Source organism: Triturus cristatus, chromosome 9 (genome assembly GCF_964204655.1).
Source record: "Triturus cristatus chromosome 9, aTriCri1.1, whole genome shotgun sequence".
NCBI classification, from domain to species: Eukaryota; Metazoa; Chordata; class Amphibia; order Caudata; family Salamandridae; genus Triturus; species Triturus cristatus.
The window spans coordinates 1043691018-1043707086 of record NC_140592.1 but is presented as its reverse complement, the minus strand read 5'-3'; the positions used below and the strand labels follow the sequence as shown (position 1 = coordinate 1043707086).

Genomic DNA, 16069 nt, shown 5'->3' with positions numbered 1-16069 from the left:
GCTTCCCTAATGCTGATTTCAACATTAGTGCTAAGTTGACTAAGATCTACTCGTTCATTCTGTGTAAGGTTGTTAGTAAATATCTTCTACCTCTTGTGTTTCATGGTCTCTTCACATCTGTCAAGTTCATTAATGACAATCTTATGAAAAATCTCAATGTTACTCACACTAGCCAATTGTGGCGTCCACTTCGACTTAGATTTTAAGCCACTATCAATGCTCAGATTAGTACAACATTCCAGATCAATTAGAACTTGATGTAGGGTAACAGGGTCATGTTCACTTTCGGTGATTGAGAGTAACAAAGCAGTGTCTCGAACATCTTGTATAGATTGATCCCCCACCACAACATCACTTGCATTTGGTTTATTAGAGGTAGGATTCATGTAAAAAAAATCTTTAACTTCAAATTCCGCACAGATTTGTACAAATCAGTCTTAACCTCTGACATATCACATTTAGAGGTTGGACAGAAGTTCAAACCTTTGCTATGTACAGATAAAATATCATCCAACAACACAACTTTAGACAAATTAATAACCTGTATCCCTTCAACATTACTTGGGCTTACTGTTTGTTCTTGTTCAAAGAGCGGGTGTGCATTCCCTCTCTTGTCTTTTGATTTTCCTCTTCCCCTCCTCCCTCTTTTTGTCTTCCTCGTACATCCTCTCTTTTTCATATATATTCAATTTTTTGTTCCCCATGCAAATTCTTCGTACCTCTCGTAAAAAAGCATTACCAGGGTTCATGCCTGATGTTCCACCAGTCGCTCCCTCCTCACTATTGATGGAGATGTTACTAGAGGATGCAGTACTAGGGCCTGACAGTAAAGAAGATTTACTCTCAACACGTTGAAGATCAAGTTTAACAAAGTTGTCAAATCTTTTGGCGAAAGTGAAGACCCTACCATTGGAATAATCGATCTCATCTTGTTTTAGTTTGTGTGCCTTCCTTTACTTAATGTCATCTTCCAATTTATCAAGTACCTCTTCTAAGATCTAAATCCTCCTCTAAATCATCATTGGTCGGGAAGATAGTCGAGCGCAAGCCTCTCGGTACTCTTTCCAGTCTCAGATACTCCTTCAGGGTGGCCCCATCCCACGATTTCGCTATTTCTGTCTTTTTTAACCTTTCTAACCTAATGAATTTGGCTTTTAAGCCTTCATTGGGTCTATTTGTTCCTTGGATAACCACTTTATTTACCAGAACTCCTGCGTGCAGGTTCTTAAACAGATCTTCAGCAACCTTGCTCCTATCACTTTTTTAACACATTTTTTACAAAATCAGTACCAAATTGGTAAATCACAAAACCTGCCGCAACCCCTGTATAAACATATAGAAGAGAGAGGGCAGTGGGGTATAGGCTGTGCAAGGTGATTTGACTATAAGTTATCAAACAACTCTAATCATCCAACTATAATAGTGCTCCGGGGGGGCGCTAGGTGGCGCACGGCGGAATGGCTGCCTCTGGGTGAAGCTCCCGCTGCTCAGCGCTGAAATCCTGAAGTAATCCTCCCTGAACGTCGCAAATCCTGTCATAACGGGTCTCGGTGGATGCACTGCTGTCTCTGCCACCGATTGCGACCCTCGTGGATCTAGGCGACCCGGCGTCTGCTAGATGTAAGGCTGCTGTCGCTGCCGCCGACTGGCGTGAGATCCTCGCTGGTGCCGGAGCCGGGTGGTGACCGCTACGCAAGGCCGGTGCTGCACACGTGGGCGGAGAGGCCCGGCTGCGTCCTCTGGGTCCCGGATAATCGGACCTGCATCGGAGGCGCTGAGGGTCCGCGGAACCCTTCCTGAAGCCTGTACCCGGGGAAACCACAGGCGTTGTGACATTGGGCGAGCTGAATACACACTGCAGACATCGAAGGTGAGGACGCGAGTTTCCTGCCCGGGGACGGAGTACGGCGCGAAGCGGCCCTCCCTGACCCGCCCCGTTGTGACCGGCTGTCTCCTGCTGGCCCTGGCGGCCTGCCTGTCCGGCCAGAGGCCGAGTGCTGGTGCCTAAAGGAGGAGGCTGAAGCCGCGCTGCCCCTGTCTGGAGGACGTTAGTGCTGCGACCGAGGGGCCCGCGTCGGCGCCCGCGAGGGCGTCCTGCCTGGACTGAGGCGGTTGCTGCTTGCCTGGGGGCACTGGTCGGAGGGTCGCGCTCCCACGGCGGAGGTAGGAGGCCTGCCGTGTGATCTGGGGAGCCCTGACTTGTGTCGCCCTGATCCTGCCTCCCCCTCTTTGGCTGCCGGCGGCTGTGGGTGCGGAGGTCATACTCGCTCCCAATATCCTGATGGCGGATGGCCTGCTGAAGAAGTGCGTGGTCTGACCGAGCGATTGGGGCTGATTCCAGGCGCGGGGACCGGAGACGAATGTCGCCCTAGCGATACCGCGGAGAAGATCCGATTGCCCTGTGGTGGTGCTCATTGGGGTGCGGGCGGACTGCCTCATATTCCTGCGCCCCGGATACACTGGGTCGTGTGTTTCCGACTTCGCGCCTGCAGTGGTCTACCTGTAGGGACTGACATGGGGAAGCCGGACAGCCGTCAGCCTCGCCTCACCTTTGAGGCAAAAAAGTCCACTAAATCCCGGCCCAATCAGCCGCTCCGCCGGCAGACGATGTCAAATCTATCCTACTGGACATGAGGCAGAGTCTGGCGACTATCGTGGACAAAATGGACTCTATGCAGTCACGTATGGACTCCATAGTCCACAAGGTGGATAGCCATGGTGAACGCCTCACAGAGACGGAGCGGCGTATTTCGGATTCAGAAGACCGAACGACACAATTATCGGCTACGGTGACACGTATGGATAAAGTCCTCCGAGTAATAGCAGCCAAGAACGAGGAGTTGGAGGCGTGTAGTCGCAGAAATAACATACGCATCATTGGCGTACCGGAGTCAACCCACACGGGTAAGATGGAGGTCTATGTGGAAGGCTTGCTGCGAGCAGTGGTGGGCACGGATTCCCTCTCTCCTCAGTTCATTGTCGAGAGGGCGCATAGATCGCTGGCTTCGAGGCCGCCGCCGGGGGCTCCTCCCCGCCCCATCATCGCTCGCCTGCTGAACTTTCGAGACCGCGACGCAGCCCTTCGGACGGCGAGGGAACAGAGGACCCTATCCTACGATGGTAACTCCTTCACTATATTCCCGGACTTCACCCCCGTGGTCCAAGAAGAACGAAAGAAGTTCATTGTAGTCAAGCAAAAACTGCGGGCTGCACAAATTGACTATGCGCTATTATACCCAGCCCGCTTGCGCATCACACATCAGGGGAAACAAACCTTCTGCACGAGTCCTCAACAAGCAGAGGAATTCCTGAAACGTGTCAAGAAGCGCGAACTGGAGCGCCCCTCCACGCCGACCTCGGACTGATGGTGCTGAGCCACCATTGTGCAACGCCGGGACCGGATGCTCAGTGACTGGTAGGTTGGTGCGAGTGAACGCTGATACGAAACTTGATATGATGGCCTGCGAGCCTGCCTGAACTGTATTGGGGGGCAGTCATCGGAGTCCTGCTCCTACTCCCGGTGCGTCAGACTTTCAGGACATTATGCTTTGCTGGGCACCCTCTGTCCATGGAGAGGACTCGGTTATCTACTGGGTATGCTCTAATGGCTCAGGGGGATACAGTGTCTCCACCTAGATTGCGCCCTCAAGGGTATCACCCCATTGTTCTTTCACGGTTATATGTTGATCCCTTATGGTACTTGCTATGGGGGAGTTTTGTGGGGGGGTGGGGGGCAGGGGGTTGATCCAGATGGCATGATTGGGATGCTGCTGTGGGTGGGGGGAGGAGGGGGGTGTTGGGGATTTAAGGTATCTGATGGTTCTGACTGGCAGGAGGTGGCGTTTGCATTGTTCTCTTTGCATCATTCAGGGGGCGGCGGGCGCATTGTGTTGTGCTATTTGAATATGGCGATTTATAATGAGTGATCCGCCAACAGGTGAGGACTGTACTAGTCAGCTCACCTTCCTCACGTGGAATGTGAGGGGTTTGGGAAACCCTAGAAAGCGTAGGCAAATTCTGGCATACCTAGATAGACATCACATTGGGGTAGCGTTCCTTCAGGAGACACACCTCGACCCCTCCAGGCCCTCGCTGTTTGCATCGCGTTGGGCCGGTCATCGTGCTTTTTCCTCATATTCCACCTACTCACGAGGTGTTGCAATCCTTATTCGGAAGCATGCCCCCTTTGCGTACATAGGAGAGCGCACCGACAGAGAGGGCAGGTACTGTGTCATTTGGGGACGTCTGGGTATGGATACGCTAACTTTAGCTTGTTATTATGGCCCCAACTCGGATGATCCGCATTGCCTCCAGGCGCTTTGGACTGAGATTCTGAGTATTGGCTCCACGTATCTAGTGTGGGGGGGAGACTTCAACATAGTTGCTGACCCCACACAGGACAGAGCGAACCCTGGCCCTCAGCACTACTCCCGCTCCCAGGCGTATGTCCATGGCCTCCTCACTGATCGCCATCTGATAGACGCGTGGCGCCATAGACACCCTGCGACCCTTGAGGGTACACATTGGTCAGCTGCACATTCCACTTGGGCACGATTGGATTACATCCTGGTTTCTCCTGGGCTTGCTCCCAGGCTCTGTTGGGTAAAACACCTAGCTCGCACTTACTCCGATCATGCCCCTGTCTCGATGGGTATGAACTTAGTAGACCTGGTTGGCTCTCCGATGGCGTGGAGATTGCAGCCTAATGTCCTGCTAGACGACGTCTTCCGGTCTGAACTAGCGCAGGAAATTGAGAGCTTCTTCCAACGCAATGGTGGGACGGTGGATAGTGTGGCGGTAGTTTGGGAGGCCTTTAAGGTCACCATTCGGGGGATGTGCATTTCCAAGGGGGGGGGGCATACTCAGAGACCTACGTAACACTCTTCGTAAATTGGAATCCGACCTTAGAGATCTGGAATCCCGCCCCACGTTCGCCAGTAATGCTGAAGCGCAAGCCAAATTCCGAGACCTGCTGTCTGACTACACGGCAACTGCTGACAGAGAGGTTCGATTCAGGGGGAAATACTTTCAGGCCCAACGGTATGGGGAGGGTGAACGGCCGGGCAAATTCTTAGCTTGGGCGACGCGGCCGCCTCGCTTTAATAATCACGTCCTCGAACTACGGGGACACTCGGGAGACCTCCACAGAGATACCCGGTCCATAATGCATGCGTTTGTTACTCACTACGCTGACTTATATTCCTCCGCTCACACACGCCCACCGGAACTGGACCGCTACTTGGGAGAGATCACACTGGGATGGCTCTCTGACGCGCAGAGAAAGTTCCTTATGGCTCCGCTGGGCCTTGACGAAATCCGGGAGGCTATAATGCAAATGGCCTCGGGAAAGGCCCCCGGCCTTGATGGCTTCCCGATAGAATTCTATAAAACTTATATTGATATTCTTGCGCCGATATTGAAGGTGGTGTTTGATGAGGCCCATACGCTGGGAGTGCTTCCGCCTTCCATGAGAGAGGCACTGATCACCTCCCTCTTAAAGCCGGGTAAACCGGCAACCTCCCCGGACTCTTATCGCCCATTGTCCCTCCTTAATTGCGACGCGAAGATCCTTTCTAAAACTTTGGCTAATCGTTTGACACTCCTTATGGAGGGACTGGTTCTCCCGGACCAATCGGGATTTATACCTGGCAGGGCGACGTCGCACAACTTGCGCACGCTATTCGCCACTTTACACAATGTGGATCCCGATTTACAGATGGTGGCGGTCTTTTTGGACGCCACAAAAGCATTTGACTCCTTGGAATGGGATTACCTGGTGGCTGCGCTGTCCCACATGGGCTTTCCTTTGGTATTCCTGGGGTGGATAGCTATCCTTTATGGTAGCCCGTGCGCTAGGGTCTTAGTCAATGGCAGAGTGTCGGAGCCCTTCCGGATCGCCAGAGGGACCAGACAGGGGTGCCCTCTCTCCCCACTTTTATTCGCACTGGCGATTGAGCCACTTGCCTCGAGGCTGCGGCAGCACCATCAGAACAGGGCGCTGTTCTGCGAGCAGCGACAGATTTTGCTGTCGCTGTATGCAGATGACATTACCCTATATGTTCGGGACCCTCAGAATAATCTGAACCCTCTGCTTCGGGAATTTTTAGTCTTCGGGGAGGTGTCGGGCGTACGGATTAACTGGTCTAAGTCTCAGATTTTCCATCTGACAGACGGTTCCCGGAAATTCTCGCTTGACTACCCCATAGAATGGAGCGATTCCGAAGTCAAGTATCTTGGCATTAAGGTCTCTCGAGATAGGGAGGAGCTGATGCGATTAAACTATGGTACGACGCTGCTGCATGTCGCCTCTTGCGTTGACCGCTGGCTTACGCTCCCATTATCGATGGCTGGACGTGCCGCTCTGATCAAGATGGTGGTACTTCCCAAGCTCCTATATTTGTTTCTGAATATTCCTTTTCCTCCGGGGAGACACTTCTTCTCCCGGTTGCGTTCAGAATTGATACGGCTGGTGTGGGGAGGGAGGAGACCTAGATTGAAATGGGCTGTGATGACCTCCCCTTACTCCCGTGGGGGCTTTGATATTCCAGATCTGGAACTATACTATTACTGTGCCCAGGCGCATTATGCGTATTACTGGTTCCGTCCCATTGCCTTCATGCCCCAACTTGCTGCTGAGGACTGGCTTGCGGCGCCTTTGCCCCTGCCTGGCTTATTGCATAGTGTGCTCCCACATACCACCGCTAACTACAACGCCCTCCAGGGTACGGTGGATGCGTGGTTGGAGATATCAAAGCGAGTGGGGAGCTCGTTTCTGTACTCGCCTCTCCTCCCCATTGCTTACCACCCTCAGCTCCCCCTTTTACAGGAGAAGCTGTTTCAAAACTTAAGTCGCAAATTGGGGATTCTGACTTGGCGTGATCTGTTTACAGGCGGGCAGCCTTTTACAGGAGAAGCTGTTTCAAAACTTAAGTCGCAAATTGGGGATTCTGACTTGGCGTGATCTGTTTACAGGCGGGCAGTTTCGTGACAGGGATCACTTCTTTGTAGGCTACGCACCCACCCCTCTGGAGCTTTTCACTTACTTTAGACTGAGACATGGCATGAAGGCCCTACTGCAAACGTTCCCAGCTGAGCCCGAGATTCTCGCTCCCCTACATAGGCTCCTACAGGCAACCTCACCCTCCCATTTGGTCTCGATATTATACCATGCGGTTCGCTCGGATGCGCCTGTTTCTGTTTCGAGGGCTCGTGGGGAGTGGGAGCGTGAGTTGGGGATGGAGCTCGGTGAAGACAGGTGGGCCTACTGTTGCTTGCAGACGGAGCAAATCTCGGCGAGTAGTAGGCATCGGATCATACATTTTAAATTTCTGAACCGCCTCTACTGCACTCCGGTAACCAAGCACAAATTTCGACTGCAGGATTCTGATAATTGCGAGAGATGTCACGCCCCTCAGGCAGTCTTCCTCCACCTCTCCTGGACATGCCCTGCTATTCAGAGCTACTGGGGACAGGTGTACTCTGCTATTGCGCACATGATAGAACTTCCTCTTGCGCCTGAGCCGGTACAGGCGTTACTAGGATATACCAAACAGATTCCGCGCTCATGTCGTCGATTTGTCACGATGGCGCTTTTATTAGCGAAACGGCGCATTGCTTGCCGCTGGGGACGGGGACGGGCCCCGAAATTCAAGGAGTGGCTCAAAGATCTTATATATTGTCAAGAGCAAGTACTGATATACTCTGAGCTGCTTCCCGCCCGGTCCCGCCCTGCCGACATCTGGGGGCCATTGCAGAGTTATCTGTTGCAGTATCCGGAGGTTCTGGCGGAAAGCGCCCCCCCTATGGCTGCTGACGACCCTACTTCCAATACCCAAGGTTGGCATCCTGCATAGGGAGGGAGGTGTACTGCTAGGGCACTATAGGTGCACCTGCTTTGTTTCTCCTGCTCCCCTGTGTGTGGCCTTGGGAGTGATGAGATTCTGATATTCTGTTCCATATAGCTTGTTTCTTGTTTCTGTGATGAGGGGGCGGGGTTTCTGGGAGGGGGCCATGCTTTGGAAGGGATTGAAAAGACTGACACGATTGGCTTGGGGGCTCCCAGGCCGATTCTGGATAACTATAATATACATTATTCCCCTACCTGATGTCCCCATTATTTGGGTAGGCCACTGGCCATACGCACTATTGTGTAACGGGACTCGTTCGCCCCCTGGGGAAGAGGTATATATGATGCTCATGTGACGATTAATCCACATTGCCATTTGAACCTGCATATGTTTTTTCTTTCTGTATGTATGTGAAATTGAACCATAAAATCTCAATAAACAAAGTTTAAAAAAAAAAAAAATTATACATAGAGCCCCATGTACAAAGCACATTTTTTGATTTATTGAAAAAGTGGCTGTACATTACTGAATAAAGAGTGACTAAATTAAAAAAAAAAAAAACTATAATAGTGCTCCAAGGAAATTCAACAACGACCACCCCACTTTGTTAAATGGGTGCGAACAATGCCCACACTCATATAGTAGAAAACAAAATCGAAGTCCTGAACCACAGTCATAGGTAATTGAACCTGTGAAGATCGTGTCCTTATTTAGTAGCCTGCACTGCTGTTCTTTGGGATTTCGTTTTTTGGTGGTGAGTGTCTGCCATACTACGCGTATACTATGTGTTTATGCCAAAAATAAGTAATCACATCTATGCATTGAATCATGTGGCTAATAATTCAAATTGGGTCTCTTTGTTTATATCAGACTTTAGGGCACCCTTTGCCATTGAGGGCGGCAATACTCGAATGTGCGGCAGAGAACTTTATTTGACAATATGTTTACAGATACTTGCTGCTTGCGGTGAGATTTTTGATTGATTTGGACCTTTTATTTATATTCATCTCTAGTATGAAATATATAGAGGGTGGTACTACCCATTACCTTTAATGGTTTAACTCTATTTTTTTGTTTTGGTAATCTTTTTTCTGATGATCACTTTGAACTGACTATATCTGCACCCCTTTCTTATGAGAGTTCAACTTTTACTAATCCCACCCCTTCATAAATACTCCAGTTTTTTCTTGAATTGATTCACATTTTTCTGGCTTGCTTATGGTTTGGCACGAGGTGTTTCTTCTCTTAATTTTGAGTCTGGTGGAGGTTCTTCTAGAATCGATTGGATATTACTTTGTGGACTATAATAGTATTTTATGTATTTGTTTGTTGTAGCCCTGATGAAGTCTTAGGTTATCACCTATAGACGAAACATGTGTTGGCTCAACCTGTGGCTACCTGTTAAGATGAAGAACTGAAGTACATATTTGAACAAAAATTGGAATAAAACAGCAAGAAAACTACTTGAGAAAACGAATGCGTGGGTTTATTGTGATACCAACCCTTATGACTATGGTTCAGGACTTTGATTTTGTTTTCTACTATATGAGTGTGGGCATTGTTCGCACCCATTTAACAACTTGGGGTGGTCATTGTTCAATTTCCTTAGAGCACTATCATAGTTGAAAGAATAGAGTTGCTTGATAATTTATAGTTACATCACCTTGGCGGCCTATACCCCACTGCCCTCTCTCTTCTATATGAAATATAAATACTGCCTAACAGTCTATGAGGCCTTTATTATGAAAGAGAAGACATCTTACTATACCATATAAATAGATGAAGCAAAACATTCTACTGAAGAACTAATCAAGACTGCCACTAAACTAACAACAGTTAAAAATACACAGAGGGAGACTAGTTAATCCTTTTGTGATACGCTGGCTGACTTCTTTTTACAGAAAGTTGAAATAATATATAAGGGATTTACCTCAGTTACATCATCTACATTCGCAGAGCCTGTCTCTCGGTTGCAACCAGTTCCACTGGAAACTGTCAATGAGTTTACTCCACCCAGTAAAGAGGAGGTCGCCAAATCTCTTTGTTTTTCGAAGTCTGATTCCCCGTATGATCCATGTGCAACCAAAGTGGCTAAGCTGGTGGCGGACACTATTGCCCCAGTCCTCACGTTGATCTTTCAACTTATGCTCAGCCAGAGCCGGACTGGCTGTAGCGGGCACCGGGCAATCCCCCGGTACGCCGCACAGGTGGGGGCCGGTTTTGGGCCCCTGGGGGCAGTTTTTGTTACAGGGCCGTTCTTGCAGCATAGCTGCAAAATCGGCCCTGTAACAAAATCGGCCGAAAACCGGCCCTGGCAAAGAGCTCGGCGGCACCCGAGGTGGCCGGCCGAGCACTTTGCCAGGGCCGGTTGTGGTTCCCAGTTCGGCCCTGTGCTCAGCTCAGGCATTTTTTCTATTTCTTGAAAAATAACTTTGATACTCCCACTTCTGAAGAAGGCTACACTGGATCCCAAAGACCATAATAGCTATCGCCTGATTTTGTGCATCCCCCTTCCAGCAAAAATAATTTTACAAATAATGAATTCCCAGCTCATTGAATAGATCCACCAGAACAACCTTCTTGATACCACTCAATTTGGTTTCCATGCTGGACACAGCAGGGAATCAGCTTCAATCAAGGCGACTGAAGAGATCAGAATGGCAGAGGACCAAGGAAAGGGAGCTGCCCTGGTCCTGCTCGACTGCTTAGCGCTTTCGATACTGTTAATCACGGATTGTTGTTGTAGCGTCTTGCTAACCTAGGGATCATGTTTATAGCTTAGACCTTACTGAAATAATTTCTCGAGGACCGTGAGCAGTCGGTCTGTATGGGCCCTTTTTCCTCCAACCCTTTCTCATTTCCGTGTGGGGTCCTAAAGGGTTCTACGCTTAACCCAACATTTTTTATTTATATGTCCCCCCACTTGCCGACCTCATAAAATTCTCTGTAACATCATACACAGACGACACGCAAATTGTTGTCACAGTGGCAAATAACAATCACGACACTAACCTTAGGTTCAGTAGCTGCATGCAGGCCATCAAACTATCGATGAATCAGAACTATCTGAAGCTTAACTCTGCAAAGACTGAAGTATTACTGTTGGGGGCCACAACTCTTTTTGGACCCTATCATGCTGGTCACAGGATCTGGGCCCTCTACAATCGCCAGTAAAGAAGGCTAACAATCTGGGCATCTTGATGGATGATAAGCTATCTTTTTTAGATCACATTAGCTAAGTGACCTCATCCACCTTTTATACCTTGAGGACCATTAAAAAGATACTACCTTTCATCCCATGTCATCTTCAAAAATCTCTTGTGACATCCCTGATCATGACAAACTCATTGAATATCATTGAGCCAGACCCCAAGATGTATAAGAGCGCTTTACAGAGCATAACAGCTCAGTACATTAGAAAAAATACAATGGGGTGTTAACTAACAGAATGAAATGAAGTCCAACATGATCTAGTCAATCATACTCAGTAAGTAGTTTATAACCAGGCAATTCGGTAGGAAAGAATTGTATTGTATTTCATTGTAAATCTTAAAAGTACATGTCCAACTCTTTAGATACACCCTGCCCTATGGGCAGTTTAAGGCCTACCTTAATATACATACTAAAAAGGAAGCTTTAGGCTTGGCAAAAGCTTTTTTTAGCAAAAGTCAAATTGGCAGTTTAAAACTACACACAGTCTGCAAAGGCAGTGCATGGACATGTTTCAAGGGGCTACTTAATTTGAGGAGCACAAACAGTGCTGCAGTACCACTAGTAGCATTTCATTTACAGGCCCTGGGTACATGTAGTACCACTTTACAAGAGACTTATAAGTGAATTAAATGTGCCAATTGGGTGTAAGCCAATTTTACCATGGTTCAAGGAGCGAGCACAAGCACTTGAGCACTCGTTAGTAGTGGTAAAGTGCACAGAGTCCTAAGGCCAACAAAAGCGGAATTCAGAAAACAGGCAAAAAGTTTTGAGGGTCACCCTGCAAAGGAGCCAAGTCCAACAGCATCTATATAGCATAATCATTTTACGAAAATAAAGGCTCAGCCAAGACAATCAATATTTTCCCAAAAGAATGTTGATAATGTCAAACAATAAGTAAGAGTAATACATCACAAATAACATCAGACTACAATAAACCGTTAAGTGATTAAAAAATATAATGACACCCACACCAGATGATAATCAGAGGTGTTGAGAAAAATACATTCATGTAAACAACAAACATGACAATGTTAGTACCTTCACGGCATTTAGAGAGACAGTGTCTTAGGGGCGCACTCACCTTGACGAATGGGTGACTACAGGGAGCCTCCCACGCCTTTTCGAGCTTTAACAACAGTGAAACTCGATTATGTTTGTAGTGTGAGTGTTCATCCTGCATGAGAAAATAACAGGGTCAAAATCCCAATCTACTAAAATTAAGGTAGGAAAGAAGGGTAATACAAAGGGGTTCTTGCGGTCCTGACAAAAGCCGGAAAAAGACACAGTTACCGGGAGAAACATGTCGACTTACATGCAGAGAGGAGAGGTGAATGGTTTATAATTAACTCTATCACCATCATCCTCTATTTTGAAATTTTAATCCTGACCAGGGAATCCAGGAATAAAATAGGGAATTGGATATCCCTGAGCTGGTTTTAGGGACTATGTTCTGCACATTTTTGCTTGATCCTTACTCTTCTTTATGTTTGTATTGTTTGTCCCTCCCTATTGCTCCATCCCACGCATTGGTCAGCACAGGGATGTTGTTTAGCAGCCCAATGATGAAGCATGCCACAGTTTTGTGGGTGAGGGGAGTTTTTCTAACATATTAACTTTGCCATAAGTCTCTAGAAGTGAGTCACAGCTCACTCCGACTTCTCTTTTTGTGTGATTAGATATTCGAAGTGGAGGTCGAAGTAGGAGCTCTTCCTCTTTCCCCTTTTTTGAGCATTTTGCACTGTTACTACCTGACTGGGGCATGGAACTGTGTGAGCTGCTCAATGTAATGTGAACCCAGAATCCACAGTGGCTGCTGTTCCTGAGGCCGGGAAGCTACAAAAGAGAGACTTTTTATTATCAAACCCTCTCATAGTACCATACCTTTCCTCCTTAGTTTTCCTTCATTGTTCCCTCTCTCATGGTGTCCACAAGTGTTTAACCCATCTACATATTGTTTTCAAACTAAATGTACATCCTTTTGGTATATATAAATGCTGGTGATACCCAAATGTTGCAGGGTTTAGATATGGGATAAACATGGCTTCTATGTGCAAACTTGTCTAAAGTACATTAACATCTAAATACACCACTATTGACTTACAGCAAAGCATACCAAGACAAAGTAAGTAGCACCCAGATTTGTTGACACTGGACACAAAACAACATTTTGCAATGTGTAAACCCTGTCTAGGTTTATTTTCCCTAAATGTAACAAAGACCATCAAAGATCCAGTCTATTGCATAGATTCCCTGTGCAGGTGCCCTGTCTGTAGCTCTTCTTTCAAGGACTTTAGTTTTTTGGGCAAACCACCAACTCTCCCAAGTACCCAACTTTAGTGCAATGATTGGCAAAGGCTTTTTCCACCAAATTTTAATGAAAAGTGTCTCTTGCATTTGGCTTTTAATCACAAGGTACTCCGTGTTTTGACCATAATCTCTACATGAATTGACTATGACTACGATCAATGTTTTTACCTGCCAACCTAAATAGTTAATGTCATATACGTGTTGGTTCATCTGCTCATAAGCCTTTTTTTTTAACAGCATGACACTGCTTCTGAAAAGGCAAGTTAAGTTTAAAGAGCTCTGCAATCCACAAAAAATTCCCAGGTACCTGCCTACTTGTTTCCAAATGCATGCACTACCAGAACTTTCACATCCTTAAATCAAGGAGGTGAAACCTTTGGTGTTCCCTTGGGTCAGCAAGAGAGGTAGAAAGGGCCCACCCTGTGGAGACAACAAAACTATGGGACTGGCAGAGTTGTGTCGTTTTTCTCTCATACCCAATGGAGAATTTTCTGGGGAACTAGAGACCTGATTCACAAGGAAAGCAGTAAATATACGCGTGTAGGGGCCTATTCACAAACTGCATGTTGTAGTTTGTTTTGTAGTACTACCTACGTACTACAAAATGCTATTCACAAAAATCTATGCATCAACTGTGTAGTCTCCACACATGCGCAAACGTAAGTATACATTTTACAAGCAAATGTGGGAGGGACAGAGGGGAGCAGCTGGAAAATGAGGAATACTTATGACTGTAATTGCAAAGGTGATTGCAGAGGTTTTAGCAAGAGAATGTGCTTTTCACAAACTGCACTTATAAAATTAATACAGCAGGAGTCCAAAACAGTATTAAATCACTCCAGCTCAGAGCTGAAGTATGTTCAGCACCACAAAAGGCTAATCACAGGTACTGCAAGACTCTCCCATAGAAAATAACAGATGTGGGGACTTAAAATAAAATTCTGTAGGAAATAATGGTAAATTAAATTAAATTATTTACAATAGTAAGAAAATATGAATAAATATAATTTAATGTTTAAAAAACTGAAAGATAATACATATTTAGTATTTATTTATAAACTTTTAATTATCTTTACTGAATTTAAAACATAATGTGTCATTAATTTCTATAAAACATAATTGAATTACTTGTAATTAACTCTATACTTCAGGTTTAATAATGCATTAAATGGAAATATTAATGCATAGTAAAAAATTATTAATTTACTTTAGACTAAAAAAGGAAAAGAGTTTATTAAACTTGAAAAAGTTATAACATTCTTTTTATGTTAACTATTATTGGAAATAATTGTGTATGTTTATTTTAAATGTAGAACAAAATATAAGATGGTACAGCACTATTAACTTAATTCTGAATTAAATATATAATTCATTTGAATACCTTAAATTAAATTAAACTTATTTTTCTGAAGTTCAAATTAAAAAATTAGTTCCCACCTAAAGATGTTTATATTATGCTATAATAATTATTAAAAGTGATCTGCAGAATGAATTAAACGTAATTTAATAATATTTTATTCAACATTAATGTTACATTCTTATTTAAATAAAAATATATTGTTGAAATATTGTATAACTAAATAATAAATATGTTTTCTTTATATATTTTTTTAACATTAAATTATATTTATTTATATTTTTAACAGTTTAAAATGATTTAAATTCACATTATTTCTTATGGGATGTTATTTTAAGTCCTTGCCTCAGTTATTTTCTATTGGCGGCTGTTGCAGTATCAGTGGTGGCCATATGTGGTGCTGGACTTCCTAGTGATTCTTTTGGCAGTAGTAACGTTACACAATTTAGCTTGACTCCCTGTTTCAGGGGATACAGAATTGTAAGTCTACATGTTTGAGCAATTTTAGACTCAGATTTTGTGAATAGCCCAAAGTAGTAACCTACATTTCGAATAGCCCTGTATGACTTTTACGCATACTGTAAAATGGGGTTGTCTGCTTAAAATCCAAACTTTCCCAATGCTCTTCATGAAGAGGTCCCCATATTCACCATCGGTTTGTGAGAATAAATGATTGTGAACAGTGCCTAATCTGAGCTTCTAGTTACATGTGGGTCCGCTGGCTGCCATATTTGGAGACCAGCACTTATTTTTCCTCAACAAGCTTTGATTCACAGCAAGAGAAAGAAAAACGCAACATAGGTACGGAAGAGGGAATAGAAAGATGGAAAAACAGTGGCAAATGGAGAAGGCCAGTATAAAAATGAACTGCTGGAGCGAGATATAGAGGCTTGCAGTGTCTGGTGGTGGATTAAATAGGCATGAGGTGGAATCAAAACTATACAATAATAGTGTCGGACACAGACTTCTGAACAAAACATTGTGCCCTTGCACTTTTTATTTAAAAAAATTAAGCACTGATTGTGAATACCTTTCTGTTATGGTTCTCCATTATTAAGAAGCATTTTTGATTGAACTAGCAACATGGTTACGGTAGGCATAAGGAAAACAGCAATTAACAGCAAATACAGTGGCCCAGTAATGGTGATCCATGCAAGATTACTCTTGCAGAATAGCAATTATACACAACCCCATTGGGGGCTTAGTAAGCATCAAAACTTCAATTGAGTGGTTAAATGTTGCTCGTTACTGAGTAGAAGGGCAGTCGAATATTGGCTCAGTTTCATGTAGTTACTACGAAAAAGAACTTACTGAAATCACAATCTTGCAATCTATTAATGAAGCT

The 16069-nt window shown here is 45.5% G+C and overlaps 1 protein-coding gene across 2 annotated transcripts in view; it reads left to right on the top strand.

Moving 5' to 3' along the window:
- The window catches only part of DISP2 (dispatched RND transporter family member 2), a 320137-nt gene that overhangs the window by 146596 nt on the left and 157472 nt on the right, over positions 1-16069 (top strand). The gene's annotated exons all lie outside the window — the stretch shown is intronic.